We start from the raw sequence: 18830 nt of genomic DNA on the forward strand, positions 1-18830 counted from the left end.
CACTAGCATGTAGCCTTTGGCATGTAGCAGTAAATGACCAAACCTTTATTATGTTTATTTATTTCCCAAATATAATTAAAACACATAGGCCCCAATGTTGCTCAAAATAATTAACAGACCCAGGTAGAATCACAGTCGATCGAGATCGGTCAGGTCAAGAAATTGCTACTGGTACGACGTAACCCAGTACTACCTGTCACGCAAGGGGCGTGGGGGTATATTTATGTGCTGTACCCCACACCACCATGGTTAGATGCACATACCTTTGGGTCATTGCAGAAACGTCCACATAGCAATCTCTGGCAGATCATTTTTTATCTGTACAATTCTGCAACCCAGTGCCACTGCACCTGCACTTTGGTGCATCTTGTACATAACGCAAGAAGAAGAAGCAGACAGTCAGAAATACGTTTAAAAAGTAACAAAGAAACAAAACACATGGATTCTTTCAGCATTTAATATATAATTAAAACACATAGGCCCCAATGTTGCTCAAAATAATTAACAGACCCAGGTAGAATCACAGTCGGTCGAGATCGGTCAGGTCAAGAAATTGCTACTGGTACGACGTAACCCAGTACTACCTGTCACGCAAGGGGAGTGGAGGTATATTTATGTGCTGCACCCCACTCCACCATGGTTAGATGTACATACCCAATGCAGAAACGTCCACGTAGCGATCCCTCACAGATATTTTTTATCTGTGCAATTCTGCAACCCAGTGCAACTGCACTTTTGTTTGGTGTATCTTGTACATAACGCAAGAAGAAGAAGCAGACAGTCAGGAATACGTTTAAAAAGTAACAAAGAAACAAAACACATGGATTCTTTCAGCATTTAAATATATTTTTATTTATTTGTTATAAAATTACTTGTTATTCAACTTTTAAAGTGTAGATTGATTGAAATCAAGATATATATTATTTTAAATCATGTTTCAAATATATAATTCAAGATTTTAAATTTATTGGCTTAATTCTTTATCTATGTGGTCTGCTAATTGTTCGTTCACTGGGTCTCATGGAAGAACAGAGGAAAAATTACTTAATTATTCACTGAATGAGTCTTTGTTGAAGTTGAGCAAACGGTATTGTTATGGATTGCAACAACCCAAGGCCAACAAAAGTCATTAATGTTCAGCAATGTTTGCTTTAAATTTTAAATTCAATACCTAAAAGATAATTCAAAATAAGCAATTTTTTTAACCAGCTTGGGAATACATGGTTATTGTTAATGATATATGCCACAGCTGTTATTGAAGACACCCTGAAAATCATGTTTCAAATATATAATTCAAGATTTCAAATTTATGGGCTTAATTCTTGCGGGTTTTGTTAAAATAAATTAAGCTTCTAGGGCAAGCTTTGTGGAATGATGCAAAATGCCTTTGTGCAAATTTGTTTTTAATGTATAGCAGCAGAACATGTATATTAACAGCACAGGTTGAATAGTATAATGGTAAACTATTTTTGGTAAGTGAATGATTAAGGTAGGAGAATCATTTCCAAACCACCATAATTCCTAATTTGCATATGCAAATTTGGCGTTGCTGAATGATACACACAGGAGCAGTATATTCTTCTCTAAAACGTTTTTGGCAACCTCTGTGAGTTCAGTAATCTGGGATATTATATTTGCCACTTAATATAAAGCTAAGATGTAAACTAACAACTATCGGTATCCATTTGAAACAAAATCATGGGCATTGTCTCTTTATGCCAGTTTTTCTAGCACTAAGTTGTGGAATTATGCAACTTGAATTGCAAATTAGAACTACTTTCCTTGAGTTGCTGAACTATCATATACATATCTTACTTGTCACCAATTTTTGAGAAAAATGCAAAAATAGGCACAAAATCGGCCAGGGGTGTAGTAATTAAATAAATTGGTAATTAAATAATGCTGACTGGAGTTTATTTGAGTTACTTATTCACATGCATAATTTTTCCAAAATTTTACAGTACAGCCGAGCAGCTGCTGTATTGCTTTTACCAATCAAAAAATATGCATATAGGACGTATATCTGACAATGAACACCATTTCCTCAGAAAAAAAAATAAATATCAGAAAATATAAACTCTCAGCTACAATTAGACCAAAATCCAATAAATAAATGAAAGAAAAAGTTTTTAGTAGCTAGTGTGTTGGCCCTATATGATTAACACAATTTCTTCAGAATTGATTCAGAGTATTTTTCTGCATCTGGAATTCAATCATATTATTGTGGTCAATCTTGTGTATAAGTTGGAACGTTCCTAACTCTACCCTGGTCTGCCAGGGTCAAGTGAATGGTTTATGATTAAAGAACCAATCAGTGATCCCAGCTGCGCAAGTATAAAAAAAAATCAAAATTGATAATAAGTTGCTTAAAAGTGAAGGATAAGTCATTCAAATTGTCATTTGGTATTTTTGAAATGAAAAATTTGGCAAAAAATGAAGAGACGGCAGTATTGACAAAAGTTGAAGCCCCATTCAAATACTTGTAGTTAATTTATATACTGTCAGTAGGCCTATATAAATTACAGATTACATGTAAATCAGGGTTTTTATGGGTTTCATATCAAAAAAGGTCCATATTTTGGAAAAAAAGTCCACTTTTCACAAAATCGCCCCCTTGAGAAAGAGTATGCTTTTTCAAAATCAGCACCCCCAAAACAAATTCTGCATATGGGCCTGATCCATGTCAAGGTTTTGGCAAATAAACCTATTTGGATTAGCACATCCCTATATATGTTTTCCCCAAGTGTGGGCACCCCTCTAGATCCCACCATCTTCATTGGTCATCAAGTCTGGCTGCCCGGCGTAGTGCTTGGTCATCAAGTCCGACTGCCCGGCGTAGAATTTTTATGTTTTTGGCACCTAGTCGTTTTTCTGTGAAAAACATGACCCATTTGGACAGCAAAAACCAAGGGGGATGGTCATATTGGAAATGAGGGTATGGGGATGTACGACAGATTTGGGGTACATTTTCAGCCATTTAGACTTGGGTGGATTTTCAGCCATTTTGGTTTATTGATGGCCATAATTTCATGAAAATTTGAAAGGGTGTTTTTTTTCTTCAAAATTTTATCAAAAAAGTGCAAATTTTTCTTTACCCAAATTTGCGAAAATTTATAAAAAAATTGGTAGAATTTCTAGTCCTTTGGTTTACGGTCGGGTACTTTTTGAGGTATCAGCCGCTCATCCCTACCCAAACCAAAGTTGAGACCCCCCGGCAGCAACATTCCTGTAAATGTTGGTCTCAAATGTGGGACTACCCACTAGATTCCAGCATCCTGATCAGGTACCCCTACCATACCCTTACCTAGCCTTTGTCAGAAGCTCAGTTTGGCTTGGTTTGTGAGGGGCAAGTGCTTGGTGCGAGCCAAGGGCATCTGTGCACTGCAAGTGCATAAGTGTCTTGCTGCAAGCACATCGGGCGCAAGAGATTCCTGACTTGTGTGAGCATGGTTCACTGTAGCTCATTTCAGCTGATGTTATTCTCCTATGCTTAGCTTGGACAGGTTAGGTTAGTCTCTGAGTTTCCTGTCTGTGATACAAGACTCTTCTATACCAGTTTCAACAACATATCCTATTGTCTTGATTAATCTTACTGGCTCTTATGGAGACTTTATAAGGATCTCTCACAGATAAATTGGCAAGTTGGAACAAGATGACAGAATATTTTGGCAAGGTGATGATGAAGGTGATATGACTCTTGGGGATGGTGTTGAGGATGGTGACTTGATTAATGATAACACAAAATCAATAATGAAACTTTAGGAACTGCATTTTATTTGCGCGACAACTATCATAGTTCATGCACAATAAGGTTTCGGACATTTTGAGGTTGGGCACAATACCTGAATTGAAGAAGGGCCCAATTCAATTTTTTTTACAAAAATGAGTTAGACCCAGCATTTTATTGCCTGCAAACTGTTCTTTCTTGTGTGTGAAAGATTAACCAAAATCCACTCTCTAAATAGTCTTCCACAGACACTTAATCATGGTTTTCATGGAAGAAAGGCCCAACTCCATGGAGTTGGGCCCATCTTCCACAAATATTGGGTTAAAGAGGAATTTTGTTCATCCAAGAAATCTGCTTTTCACTACAATAAACTTTCTTGCTAACATATTTTCATGCTTCTACTTGTGCAATTAATGGATGATTATCAAATTTCTGTAGCTATTTATAACACATCTGCTTACGGAACTCGCACCTATAATATATTAGTGGAAGAAGGGCCCAACTTCAGCTCGTATTAAGAACTGAACATTGCCATGGAAACATATAATTTTGAATGTATGTAATATTGTATGTTCATGTATTAAAAGTCCCTTGAAGATGAAAACATTCCGTCTATAAAACTTTGACAAATATTTAAGTTTTTTCTTAATATCTCAAAAACAGTTTTGATGAAGTTGGGCCCTTCTTCCACTTAGGTATTCAATTATATTGATTTGGTTTAGGAATTCTAGTTGAAGCAAGGCTGTTAGCTGTCAATATGTACCCAAATTTAGAAAATACTGTAAAAGTAAAAAAAATAAGCAAATTCAAAATTAGTACATTGCTATGGTACGTGCATCCTCCTATACCATATATGTTAGCGTTTGTATCGTTTGTCTGGGAAGATGCCGTGAGAGTACGATGCCTCTATTGAATGTCATAGTGCCAGCGAGGGATTGGTTTACACGATGTCCTTCGTCTATGTCACCTCCGAGGGGACTGTGCCACTTGGTTACCCGCTATGGTGTGGGGCGAGAACATAAACAGATGCACAGCGTGTTCTCTAACGTGCGCGGCCCTCTTGAGCCTTTGTAAGCTGGGCCAATGGCCATGGGGTGTCTTGTCTTGAGGAACGAGGCCCTCAACATTCGTCTTGTATCCGTTAAGTGTTCCCGACTCAGTAGTCCAGCTGCAAAGAAAGGCATATATGATGGTTATGACAGTTTTATGAAACATTTTCTTTTGCTGATTATTGTTCTACGGGTGATGCAGAATGAATCTGAACCACCATGTACAATAAAACCAAATATGCAAGTTAGGGTAAGGGGTAGTCTTTTGCATATTTGGGACTGGAGTATGAGGCACAACTATTATCACCTGTGGGATATTTAAGATAATACAGGGGTCAAAATTCAAAATTTTGTTAAATCAGGAAGGTTGAGAAAGAATTTGACATCAATTTGAATGAAAATTGATTAATTTGGATTTCCTGATGTAACCTTATAAAAGAACAACTTGCAGCTGGACTATGCACCTACCTTGAAGTGGTTTTCGGGCTTACGATTGTGACTTGATCTAAACATACAAAATTTACCGTCACAAAACAAAAACCAGTTGGTACAGATGTTTTCTGTTTCAGTTTATGTTAAAGCCATATTATAACAATTCCGTTTTTTGCACGATTGTAATCTACTTTAGTCAATAAAGATACTCTGCAAAAATCAAGACTTTAGGTGCTGTAGTTTTGTCAAAATCCGAGATTTTGAATAAAACGATGGAACCAGTGTTTTATTATTACAATAGAAATATTAGTCGAACATGTATGCACAGTACGTACACGGCATGCGGGATACACATAAACACACCCAGAGGATTGTATCGTATTACAACAGTGGGAGTAACCCGGGGAGTAACATGCATGGGCGCTAGTAGTAAATTCCAATTTTCTATGCTTTACCTCACTTGTTCGGCTCAAAATCTTGTTTACATCTGGTCACAATTAACTAAAGGGTGCGATATTTGTTTGTTTGTTTTATTTGTTTGTTTGTTTGTTTAACCAGTCAGGCTGGATGAACACATGCTTTGGTCCTGATGGGACCAGGCTATTGCTTAAACCAAGCTGTCAAGTATGAAAAGAAAAGAAAGAAGGAAAAGAGCAAGGAAAATAATGTCCATTCACAACAAATCTGTACAATTTTGCTCTTGGCATTTGGGTCTAGATGTGTGTGGTGGTGGGGGTGTAGGGGTGTGTGTCTTATATCGGTTTAGACGGGTTAGAGAACTTGAATAACCTGGTATCTGGGTCTAAACTATTAAGATTCCAGATGACAATCTGTGAGCTAGCTTCTGTGTCACTACATTGTCATATCAAACACTCCATATTCATTAAATATGTGAAGGATATTATTAACACTGGATCCACTCAACTTGTCTTCTTGTAACCCTTGTGAAGTCACATGATTAAAAGTATCCATTCATTCAACTAATTCAACCATTATCTCATTTTTGGGATTTTTGCAGGTACACTGAATATCAACAAAATACAACTGCTTTTGCTGGACTCCTTTGCGTAGCAGAAATATGATAACAGAAATCATAAAGTGAAGCTGTATGACCCAACACATACCATAACTAGAAGTAGTAATAGAAGAGAGAGTCCCTAGCTCCTGAACCTCATCAGTGGATACAGCCTTTCACTACCTGCTACATGTACATCACTGTTGCCTGTTCAAAAGATGATCAAGATTGAAGAGGAGGTCAAGACAAATAACAAAAAGAAACTGAGGTAAGACATACCTAGAAAACATTGGTTTCGACATTGTTCACAAAACATCTCATCTGTTATGTTGGGTTATATATACAAAGGGTATATAAAAAGGTATGAAAAGTGTTCTTGACATCTCCCTGGCGATCCCCAAAAAAGGGAAAAGAGAAAGGAAGAGAGGAGGGAGGAGGGGGTGTGGTACAAGGGATTAAGAGTATGAGTGTCTCTCACATCACCATGAGAGCAAGGGGATAAAAACTACAATAAGTTTGTAATTTGGGCCGCTATATTGTTGGCCTACAAAATGTTGGCCAGGCACGTTGAGCTGATGTGGATAAAGAAATTTTGCGCACACTGGCTCTGTTTTTTTTACCTTTATTTTTCGCTTAAATTGTCTGAAATATAAAATTTTCTGTGTACTTCACGTGCAAATGTCTCAAATAGGAATAAAATATGCTTGTCTCTGCCACTATTGATCTTAGGCCTCTAAAAGTATGCACCCTTATCTTTAAATCAAAACCTGGCTGCTTGAATACATATGCCTTCCTCACGTGGAGATTGGGGGCCTCCGAATTTTGGCCTGGCTTAGGGCTCCAAAAAAGGTATATCCGGCACTGCATGTGTCAGTGTCCTCTCCTACTCTATATTGATAGAAATGTTCTGACAAATTTTATGATTTACATTTTCCTATTTTAGACCAAAATGAACTGCATTTTGGTCTATTAACCCCAACACCCAAAAAAACGCCCACAAAATACCACAATGAAAAATGCCGCGCATTCGTGAATCCAGGGTCTGCGATGACACAATCACCCTAAGTGTTATATGCTCACGGAATTGCTGCCCATGCAGTGATAACATGTGTAGCTACCGGTCCATAATCATGTGCATGGTTGGCATGCGAGAGGGGGGGTCAAAGGTTCGAATCCCGGGGGTGCCAAGTGACTTCGTTGTTCATCTGCTCTCCTTTTTCGTATCTTCTTTAACTTATCAAAAGTGTTAGGGTTTTAAAATGCCAAATTGCCGCAAAGTGCATTTATCTTGGTAAAGCCATTCTGTCAGTAGATCTGTGAGACGTCCCATTGGAAATTCCTTTTTTTTTTATCTCAAACTTAAACATGCATCTTAAAAATATTATAATTCCATCCTTTCTATATGTAAGCCTTAATCATTATGAGTGCTAGGGCAACTCCTCTCATGCCTGAAAAAACCTCCTTAGCTGGATCAAAATAACGGGACAAAAGTAACCAAAGTTGTAAAACGCCTATGCATTTTCCTTTGGCACGATTTCAGCATTTAAAATTGCCATTTTTTCGCGCGTTTCATGCACATTTGTCCTGTTAATGTTCTTTTTATTAGTAGCAGATCAGTGTACTATTTGGAAATTTTGATCACTGACTCGGTGAGTCTGGTTCATCTCCAAATTTTAACATTGAAATAGCAAACTTTCGTGCACTATGCACACACTTTTTCAAATTTTCGTGTGCTTTTCCTGGCAGTGGGACAGCTTGGAAAAAACTTGGGTTACAGTTACAGTTGTGGGGGAGGGATGTCTTCAATCCAATTAGCCAGGGCGGCAATTATGTTGCCATGCACAGGTGCCAGCAAAAGGTAAATCGGGCCATGCCAGCAAAATTTATTTCTGAACACCCCTGATGTTACACTGTGAAAGCAGCATTTCAGGTGGTTATGTTAGCAAATGTACTATGTTATTAGTAAATCACAATCACACACAGGGACCGAGCTTGCTTAGTATTAAATACTAACTAATCTTTGCAATAGAAAAAGCAAAATTATATGATGCATTACTTCCAAATTTCCTGTAATACTTAGTTTCACTTGTCATGTCTAGTTAGATTAAAACTATTAATACACTTTGAATTATTTGAAATTACAGGTTTAATTTCCTCAGGCAGGCAATCCCAGTATTGATGAAGATGACAATCTATAAAAAGATGACAAAGATGACTGGCTTGATATGGCAGAGTATGATGCAGCAGTGAACAACAAACACAGCATTCAACAACTGTTTTTGCTATAGCACTCTACATGCAGTTAACCAATAGATACACTAAAGGCGATTGACTTTAAGGTATACAAAAATGTTCATAGAAGATGTTGGGCCCACCGTGGCTAAATAAAGTTGAATCTGAATCTGAATCTGTTGTTGAAAACAAACAAGTTGTTTAATTGTGTACTCATAACTAAGCCAATGATGCATGTTCTTTACGTGTGCAATAATTATGAGCCATGGGTCGTTAAAATTGGGGATCTTTATTAGGCAGGCTGAGAGGGGTTTCTGGCAGGCCCATAGGGGTATAACATAACAGCCTTTGCATCTGGGCTTGAGATTGGAATTCCAATTTCCTTTCTCACAAAGTAAGGGGTAAGAGTAAACTTGTACAAAATTGTGTTCGGGAGTGGCCTTCTCTCCTTCCTCTTGCAAGTATTTCAGTCAATTTGAAGATGAACAAACACAAGGGTGTGTATCTGTAAATAGGAATCTCCTGATATGACTTTCCAGACAAAACTTTAAAATGGGAAACTTTAAATTCAAGAAATACATTTGAAAAGGCTTAAAAACAAAGAATTGCTTAATTTTTAGTAGTAACAATTTGCTTAATGTTTGGTCGTAATATAGGCCTATGCCTGGACATTGGATTGTATCAAAAATGAGTAGGTTCTGGCTTTGACTGAGCTTTCCAAATGTTTTGGGCTAAGGTGATCTAGTCAGCATTTTATCTATGAAATCTTATAGGACTCTGGGTTTTCTATGCATCAGATGTCTAAACTAACTTGTAGACAATATCATCCCCTGAAGTTCCGGTCCATGAGAGTATCATCAAATGTGTACAAATACAGTTTCTTTCTAAATACCATATCAGAGTGGAATAACCTCCCATCATCTGTTCTAGAGTCTGGTAGCATTCAAAACTGCACTATGTAATAATGTAACTTAATGTTTAATCTGTATTCACATATAAATATTTGTGTTTTCATCATAGGCCATTTTTCTTAATTAGATGCCGCTTTTGCAATTTTTATTTGTTATTTGTTTAGATTAAATTTAGATTCTCCTGACCCTAATCTTGCAGAAAGTGTATGCTTTAAAGTGCTGGGAGGCTTAACAGTATACGGGGAAGTATACAGATATGCCTTTGATTTGATATGACTTTGGTTGGGTTGCATGCCTGATGTTGAACCATGTCATTCCAATAAATCTAATGAGATTTTAAAAGTTGAATGAAAAGATAAATTCAAATGGTAAAACTTTTGACAATTGCTTTTTGTCAAAAATGAGCAGCAGGTGTTAAATGAATTTTAATGTTCTTTTCTATGTAGACTGTGGAGGTAAATGTGGAAACTTTGCACTGAGAATGGCTATTGATGGGAGCGAAGAGGAGCTAGGATTCCACCTGGAAAAGAGGTGAAGCAGGAGAGTTGTACCGGTGGTGGTGATGGTGATAGACTTGCACTGTTGTCTGAGGAAAACAACAAGAACTGCTTCACAGAGTTGAGACTTTAGCTGCAATAGTGGGCCTGAAGATGAATGGAAGTAAAACAAAGTTCATGTCTTACAATAACAAGAGAGAAAGCATCACAAGAAATGACGGTGTAGTACTAGAGGGGTTGATGATTTTAAATACCTAGGAGATCTTCCCAAAATAAGCCACAAGATCAGTAGAAGTGAGGAGCCTGCATTAAAAATGGTTCATTGAATACCCAAGCATGGGAGGCAGAAACCTGGAAGACCCACTGTAACCTATGTAGACATTCTGAATGATGACGCTCGATTGGAAGCAGCAGACTTCAGGATAGCAATGGAGAATAAAAAGTTTGAGGACACCACTCAAAATAAGTCAAGTAAGTAAGTTAAGGGATCTGGAATGAGCGTTTTGAGCGTTTCGAAAGTATTTCTTGTGGGACATGAGAGCACATCAGACATATCAAATTGCATTCTAAATACGAAGAATGTCTTTCTGATATCAAATAATTTTCTTTTTTTTGAAATTTTATGACAAATTATAAAAATTTGATATTTTTCACATTTTTGATATATAACAGTCCTCAAAGTAAATTTTATAAATGTAATGATATATTCTTAAAGTCTATGTAGCTGGGAGGAAAAGCCGACGATCAATTGAAAATTTTGACCTTTCATATTGAAGAAAACAAGTTGTTTAATTGTGTACTCATAACTAAGCCAATGATGCATGTTCTTTACGTGTACAATAATTATGAGCCATGGGTCGTTAAAATTGGGGATCTTTAGGCAGGCTGAGAGGGGTTTCTGACAGGCCCATAGGGGGTATAACATAACAGACTTTGCATCTGGGCTTGAGATTGGAATTCCAATTTCCTTTCTCACGAAGTAAGGGCTAAGAGTAAAATTGTACAAAATTGTGTTTGGGAGTGGCCTTCTCTCCTTCCTCTTGCACTATTTTTTTCCATTTCTTGCTTTGTTTATCAAAGCTATCTGGGCCAGCATGGTAGGTAGAAATATACTGATAAAAGAATACATTGTTTAATATTGCTTTTTTCTTTCAATCTTTCATTTAGGGCCTACAGGCATCTTTCCACACCTTTTGCTAAGGCATCAAAATAAAGGAGTTTGCTACACACCTCAACAGTGTTCAAGAAGACTGATGACCTAAGGAGCATGATAGTTTCACTGCTCTCTCTCTTTACTATATAAATGGACAAAACCGGATGAGGTAAAAAGCATAATCATAAGCATAATCATAAGCATAAATTTAATCATTTGTCTTAAATTTTGCAGACCAAAAATGCTTGCAGAAATATTACTAATCTTTCTTTGATTGTATTTTGATTCAAAGTATTTCAGTCAATTTGAAGATGAACAAACACAAGGGTGTGTATCTGTAAATAGGAATCTCCTGATATGACTTTCCAGACAAAACTTTAAAATGGGAAACTTTAAATTCAAGAAATACATTTGAAAAGGCTTAAAACAAAGAATTGCTTAATTTTTAGTAGTAACAATTTGCTTAATGTTTAGTCATAATATGTGACGTGTCATGTCAAAAGGAGACACTTTTGGGCAGGTTATCAATTTTGAGGTTTTTACATATCTTATAAATGGAGATATTTTGCTCCACAACGCCGTTTTCCCCAATGAAATCAGGCATTCCTAAGCGAAGATATTGAGTTTGTAAGTTATGGTATCATAAAATTGGAAATTGAGATATCGGCCTTTAAAAATATTATTGACAATGATGAGAGTAGGAATTACCTAGAAAAATGTCTCAAAAAATACAAGATGCCAGTTATATTCCGGTCTGAAACTATCAGACAATATTTTTAACATTAACAACATCACAAATTCGCAACAAATCCAAATTGTGAAAAAATCACCCTCGGGTTGATTTTTGGCTATTTCTCCATTTACGATCCTGCCCAAAAGTGTCTCCTTTTGACATGACACGCCACATATATGCCTGGACATTGGATTGTATCAAAAATGAGTAGGATCTGGCTTTGACCGAGCTTTCCAAATGTTTTGGGCTAGGGTGATCTAGTCGGCATTTTATCTATGAAATCTTATAGGACTCTGGGTTTTCTATGCATCAGATGTCTAAACTAACTTCTAGACAATATCATCCCCAAGTTCCGGTCCATGAGAGTATCATCAAATGTGTACAAATACAGTTTCTTTCTAAATACCATATCAGAGTGGAATAACCTCCAATCATTAAAATTGGGGATCTTTAGGTAGGCTGAGAGGGGTTTCTGGCAGGCCCATAGGGGGTATAACGTAACAGCCTTTGCATCTGGGCTTGAGATTGAAATTCCAATTTCCTTTCTCACGAAGTAAGGGCTAAGAGTAAAATTGTACAAAATTGTGTTTGGGAGTGGCCTTCTCTCCCTCCTTCTTGCACTATTTTTTTCCATTTCTTGCTTTGTTTATCAAAGCTATCTGGTCCAGCATGGTAGGTAGAAATATACTGATAAAATAATACATTGTTTAATATTGCTTTTTTCTTTCAATCTTTCATTTAGGGCCTACAGGCATCTTTCCACACCTTTTGCTAAGGCATCAAAATAAAGGAGTTTGCTACACACCTCAACAGTGTTCAAGAAGACTGATGACCTAAGGAGCATGATAGTCTCACTGCTCTCTCTTTACTATATAAATGGACAAAACCGGATGAGGTAAAAAGCATAATCATTTGTCTTAAATTTTCCAGACCAAAAATGCTTGCAGAAATATTACTAATCTTTCTTTGATTGTATTTTGATTCAAAGTATTTCAGTCAATTTGAAGATGAACAAACACAAGGGTGTGTATCTGTAAATAGGAATCTCCTGATATGACTTTCCAGACAAAACTTTAAAATGGGAAACTTTAAATTCAAGAAATACATTTGAAAAAGCTTAAAACAAAGAATTGCTTAATTTTTAGTAGTAACAATTTGCTTAATGTTTAGTCATAATATATGCCTGGACATTGGATTGTATCAAAAATGAGTAGGATCTGGCTTTGACTGAGCTTTCCAAATGTTTTGGGCTAGGGTGATCTAGTCGGCATTTTATCTATGAAATCTTATAGGACTCTGGGTTTTCTATGCATCAGATGTCTAAACTAACTTCTAGACAATATCATCCCCTGAAGTTCCGGTCCATGAGAGTATCATCAAATGTGTACAAATACAGTTTCTTTCTAAATACCATATCAGAGTGGAATAACCTCCAATCATTAAAATTGGGGATCTTTAGGTAGGCTGAGAGGGGTTTCTGGCAGGCCCATAGGGGGTATAATGTAACAGCCTTTGCATCTGGGCTTGAGATTGAAATTCCAATTTCCTTTCTCACGAAGTAAAGGCTAAGAGTAAAATTGTACAATTTTGTGTTTGGGAGTGGCCTTCTCTCGTTCCTCTTGCACTATTTTTTTTTCCATTTCTTGCTTTGTTTATCAAAGCTATCTGGGCCAGCATGGTAGGTAGAAATATACTGATAAAAATAATACATTGTTTAATATTGCTTTTTTCTTTCAATCTTTCATTTAGGGCCTACAGGCATCTTTCCACACCTTTTGCTATGGCATCAACAAATGACGGTGTAGTAGAGGGGGTCAATGATTTCAAATACCTAGGCGCAAGTGACATATGACAAATGCAGACCTATATGGAGATCTTCCAAAAATAAGCCACAAGATCAGTAGAAGTGAGGAGCCCGCATCAAAAATGGTTCATTGGATACCCTAGCATGGGAGGCGGAAATCTGGAAGACCCACTATAACCTATGTAGACATTCTGAATGATGATGCTCGATTGGAAGCAGCAGACTTATAGCAATGGAAAACAAAAAGTTTGAGGACACCACTCAAAATAAGTCAAGTAAGTAAGTTAAGTGGAAGATATTTCCAAAATCTTTCACAGGAGGTTTGGATTTTAAATGGAATAGCCCATTGCATGCTTTCACTTTCAACAAAGTGGAGTTTACCACTGATCATGGTTCATGATTACACGCTTGAACCAGTCAGTGAGTGTAGAGGTTTGTTGATCATATACGTGGCATTGTGTTCATGGACAAATAATTTGTATAGGAAAAATAGCAAATTGTGTGGAGTTTTACACATAAAACACACATGAAACACACAGGAAGAAGAAAAAACGTAGTATATTCTTTTAACATTATGATACCTAAATCACACAATTTGTGGCAATTTTTTAGGCATTTTGGTGGCCATTTTGAAAAAGCGCCTCTATTTGGAATGTCCCTACATTTGACAAGGTTGCATACAGAATCACTATTTTCACCCCTACTGTACATCCCCAACTAGTATTAAATGCACTTGTGTGCTGTTCCAACAGATCAAAGTTTCTTCATACATGTGAAGACAAACATTATTTTGGCATGATGATTCATTAATACGCAAAACTATAAGAATTAGCAAATGATTGGCATGGCTGTGACGCTTCAAAAAATTTGAAGATGAACAAACACAAGGGTGTGTATCTGTAAAAGGAATCTCCTGATATGACAGAAAAAATCCCTCAAGCATTTTGACTATTTACAAGAAAACCGCCTCAAACAAGAAAAGCCTTTAAAATGGGAAGCTGTGTTTCATGGGTAAGTCCAACTATCCCTTTGCCTACTTGACAATAGGTCTGGATATAATGTTTGTTTCAACTTTAACATGTGTTATGTGACTCAATTAAAAACATCTGAAAGGCTGAGAAGCAAATGATTAGGCTCTGCCTGATTATCATATCTTAATGTTGCTATCTTCAGTAGATAGCACATGGTTAGCAATGCACATGCGGCATTAATTTGAGTCGGCATCAATACTTAAAAGTGAGTTTAACGGTCAAGATATGTTGAGAAAGGCTGAAGATCAAGTAAAATGGGGTTTTTTAGAAAACATTTTGATCCTATAGAGTCCACACCACCAAATCACACCACCAAGGTAAATGGCTGGTAAAAAAATCGAGTGTTTTTATTGTGAGAACCACACCAGGGTTGCTTTAATGGGAAAAAAAGTTAGAAAAGATGCTGATGTGCCTATTTTTTTGTAATAGCTGTACTTTGTGGATGGTTTTCTTATTATCTAAGTATAAAAAGATTACATTTGTCACAATTCTGAAATTTGAGGCACATTTTTGTTCTTCTTCGCCAGATGACGCGTCACTACATAGAATCAGTGTGCTGTAAGATTGACAGGATGTACATAGCTTTTGACGCGTCACTGCGAAAAATCAAGCTGCTTACCTACCCAATATGTGTTGGTTATATGGTAGAAGATATCATAGACATTAAGTAAAATGGTGTTTTGAATGAACCAGGGAGGTTTAACAATGAGAAAACGACCAATTCCGCCATACCTTTTAACACATAAATGAATAGGAACTCTATTTGGTGGCGTGGAACCTATATGGAGATCTTCCAAAATAAGCCACAAGATCAGTAGAAGTGAGGAGCCCGCATCAAAAATGGTTCAATGGATACCCTAGCATGGGAGGTGGAAACCTGGAAGACCCACTATAACCTATGTAGACATTCTGAATGATGACGCTCGATTGGAAGCAGCAGACTTAAGGATAGCAATGGAGAACAAACAGTTTGAGGACATCACTCGAAGTAAGTTAGGTAAGTGGAAGATATTTCCGAAATCTTTCACAGGTTTGGATTTTAAATGGAATAGCTCATTGCATGCTTTTACTTTCAACAAAGTGGAGTCTACCACTGTTGATCATATATGTGGCATTGTGTTCATGATTACATGCTTGAACCAGTCAATGACTGTAGAGGTTTGTTAATCATATATGTGGCATTGTGTTCATGGACAAATAATTTGTGTAGAAAAAAATAGCAAATTGTGTGGAGCTTTTACACATAAAAACACACATGAAACACACAGGAAGAAAAAACATGTCAACTATTCTTATTACCATTATGATACCTAAATCACACAATTTGTGGCAATTTTTTTTAGGCATTTTGGTGGCCATTTTGAAAAAGCGCCCTCTATTTGGAGTGTCCCTACATTTGACAAGGTTGCATACAGAATCACTATTTTCACCCCTACTGTACACCCCCAACTAGTATTAAATGCACTTGTGTGCTGTTCCAACAGATCAAAGTTTCTTCATACATGTGAAGACAAACATTATTTTGGCATGATTCATTAATACGAAAAACTATAAGAATTAGTAAATGATTGGCATGGCTGTGACGCTTCAAAAAAGGACCGTTTTCATTAACATTTCATAGAGAATTGCATGGAAAACCTAAAATTTGTGAAATTAAATTACGCGGGGAAAGGAAAATTTCGTGGTGAACGAATAGCAAGTTTTGCACATAGCTTCCTCATCCATGGAGAAATATGGAGAAAGCCATGCACCTCTAGCAAACTTTGGAATATTTACATATTTACATACTCAGTGACAACAACACCACATAATTATATTGGAATCATCAGCCTGTCTTGTATTAAATGTACTTGTACTATGGCTACTGACAAGCTTTGTATTTTTTTGCCTTGCAGCATTCTTCTACCTGAGAAATTCCATGGGTTCTGGGTAAAAGAACTGCACCAACTGCAACATTGGCATCTTTCTGTTAGGCGGTATCCATTAACCTTGATCATTTTGTTAGAATGATCTGTGGAATTCCTGGTGAGATACATGTAGTTTTTGCAACTTTTTCAATTCAGGTTTTTAGGCTTAGAATCTACAAGATTCTTTCCTATTTTTTGTGTCAAAGTTAATCAAGGCATTATCTATGTATTAGGATATATATTCCATTCAATATCCACACTACCCCTGTGGAAGATTTTGGAAATATCTACCACAAGGGGGTTATGAATTTCAAATGCCAGAAACATGTACATTAGCAGCTCTATATTTTGAAACTCGTCCTCCTTCAGTGGAAGATTAATCTTTCTCAGAGGGTGTATGAAATCCAAATGGAGCTGCTGCCGAATGTGTTCATTCCATTTGAAATTGATATCCCCTGTGGAAGATATTTGCAAAATCTAACAGGGGTGGTGTGTATTTGGGTTACTCCTTCATGTAATTATACACGCAATTAGGGTTAGGGTGAGGATTAGGGTTTGGGTTAGGATTAGGGTTAGGATTAGTTTACACGAAATAATTACATGAAGGATCGATCTGGATTTGGATAAAGGTTGCTTTCCAAGTGACTAACATGTAAACTATACCTAATACACAGTACATGCATAAACTTGTTTAATATATTCAGTTTAGTGCTGATGGAGTAAAATATATCAATTCTAAATCATTCCATTCAAACTAAAAATCAGAACACTGAATACATTTTTAATTTGTTGAAATATCCAACAAATCAGTTAATGAGGCAAGTGATAATTTATAAATTAAAGTGAAACACAATGTCTTCCCCAGTCCCTTCAAATTCAATAAATGAAAAACAAAACCCACAAGAATCATGCAGTTGTTTGTCAAATCCAAGCAATATTTTAAAATTACTTTGTATTATTCAATACATAAGAAAAATATTTATAAATAAAGCGGAAAAATGCAGTAATGCATCAAGCTAGTGATGTGTAATTTGTCATTGCTATCAGCAGTAGATAGCAAAAAATACTGCAAATGATACCATGTTAATTAGCTGTTTGCAAAGTCAAAATAGTTTTAAAATGGAAACAAAACAGTTATTATAGCAACTAGTACAAGGATCCAAATTTATGATATATGATACAAAATAAAAATTGTTGATGTCTGCAGAGTGCATCTCTTGATACCTTCCAAGCAAACAAGAATTTTAAAAATGAAAAAGTGGCAAGATTCTTAAAGAAATACATTAGAAAAGGCTAACAGAAAATATATGGTCTTCATTATTAATCCTTATACAAATATGAACTGGATCTGACTTTTTTAAATAAAAATTTGACTAAGCTTTTAAAATGTGTTTTATTTCAGAGATGCCTGGCGTATAGGGTGATCTACGTTGTATATAGTTGGCAATTTTCTGAAAACTTTTTTTTCTATCATGCATAAGGTGCCTTCACCTGACCTTCATCATTGCAAAAAGTGGAAAGTGAAAAGTTCTGAAGTGCTGATAAAGTTAGTCATTGTACAAGTTGTCTGAGTCAGTGCACAAGGTTGAACAACAAAAAATAAAAAGGAAATGGTAAGACTGCATGGGAAAAATGCAAATATTTAGGCACTCATCTGGACACATCAGATGATATAAAGAGGAGAAAGAGACTAGCCATGGCAGCAAATGTGGAGTGAAATAAACAAAGCAAGAGACCAAAGTGGTTTGAACATCTAACGAGACTACCCAAAAGAAGCAAATCAAGTCAAATCAAGTTTTGATTGGATCAAAGCAGATGACAAAAGCATTTTGACCTCTGACCTAACTGCCAAGAGAGTTGTCATTGGCTGGGATGCCAAGTTTAGTGTAATCGATGATGATTATAGTTGACGTTCATGAAAATGAAAGATTTTGAAATAAAGGGTTCACCAGTTCCCTCATAATTGTTTTACCAAATTACCAAATTATTAATTATCATAAGCATTTTTGGCCACACATTGTTTGGTCACAATGTAAGAAAATCCAGCAGGTCTGACATACTGTAGAATACATTCTGCACGCTTTGTGAAATTAAAATGTTCCAAACTTTGATGCAATGTTTGACATTGTGGATTGGACCATGTGTAAAATAAAACCGACCACCAATAATTTATTTTTTACCCTCAATAAAGAGAGATTACTATAATAATTTGTAGAATATTTTCAAAGTTTATGAACAACTTAAGGGAACTTAGAACCTGTGAACCATTTATATGCAATGTGATCACAATAAAGAATTGTCAGCAACTCGCCACTTCATTTTATTTCCTGACATTCTCA

The 18830-nt window shown here is 36.3% G+C and overlaps 2 long non-coding RNA genes across 2 annotated transcripts in view; both read left to right on the top strand.

Moving 5' to 3' along the window:
• LOC140142757 (uncharacterized) overlaps positions 1-6361 on the top strand; it is a 57470-nt gene extending 51109 nt beyond the window's left edge. Inside the window, exon 4 of the long non-coding RNA XR_011857575.1 lies at positions 6227-6361. This is a non-coding gene — a long non-coding RNA (uncharacterized lncRNA). The remainder of the gene's footprint in view (positions 1-6226) is intronic.
• A 47-nt stretch (positions 6362-6408) lies between these two features.
• On the top strand, positions 6409-18526 carry LOC140141880 (uncharacterized). Its single transcript, XR_011857478.1, has 5 exons — positions 6409-6491; positions 8368-8562; positions 13499-13828; positions 16480-16609; positions 17894-18526. It is a non-coding gene; the product is annotated as an uncharacterized lncRNA (long non-coding RNA).
• The last annotated feature ends 304 nt before the right edge of the window (positions 18527-18830 follow it).

Source organism: Amphiura filiformis, chromosome 20 (assembly GCF_039555335.1).
Source record: "Amphiura filiformis chromosome 20, Afil_fr2py, whole genome shotgun sequence".
NCBI classification, from domain to species: Eukaryota; Metazoa; Echinodermata; class Ophiuroidea; order Amphilepidida; family Amphiuridae; genus Amphiura; species Amphiura filiformis.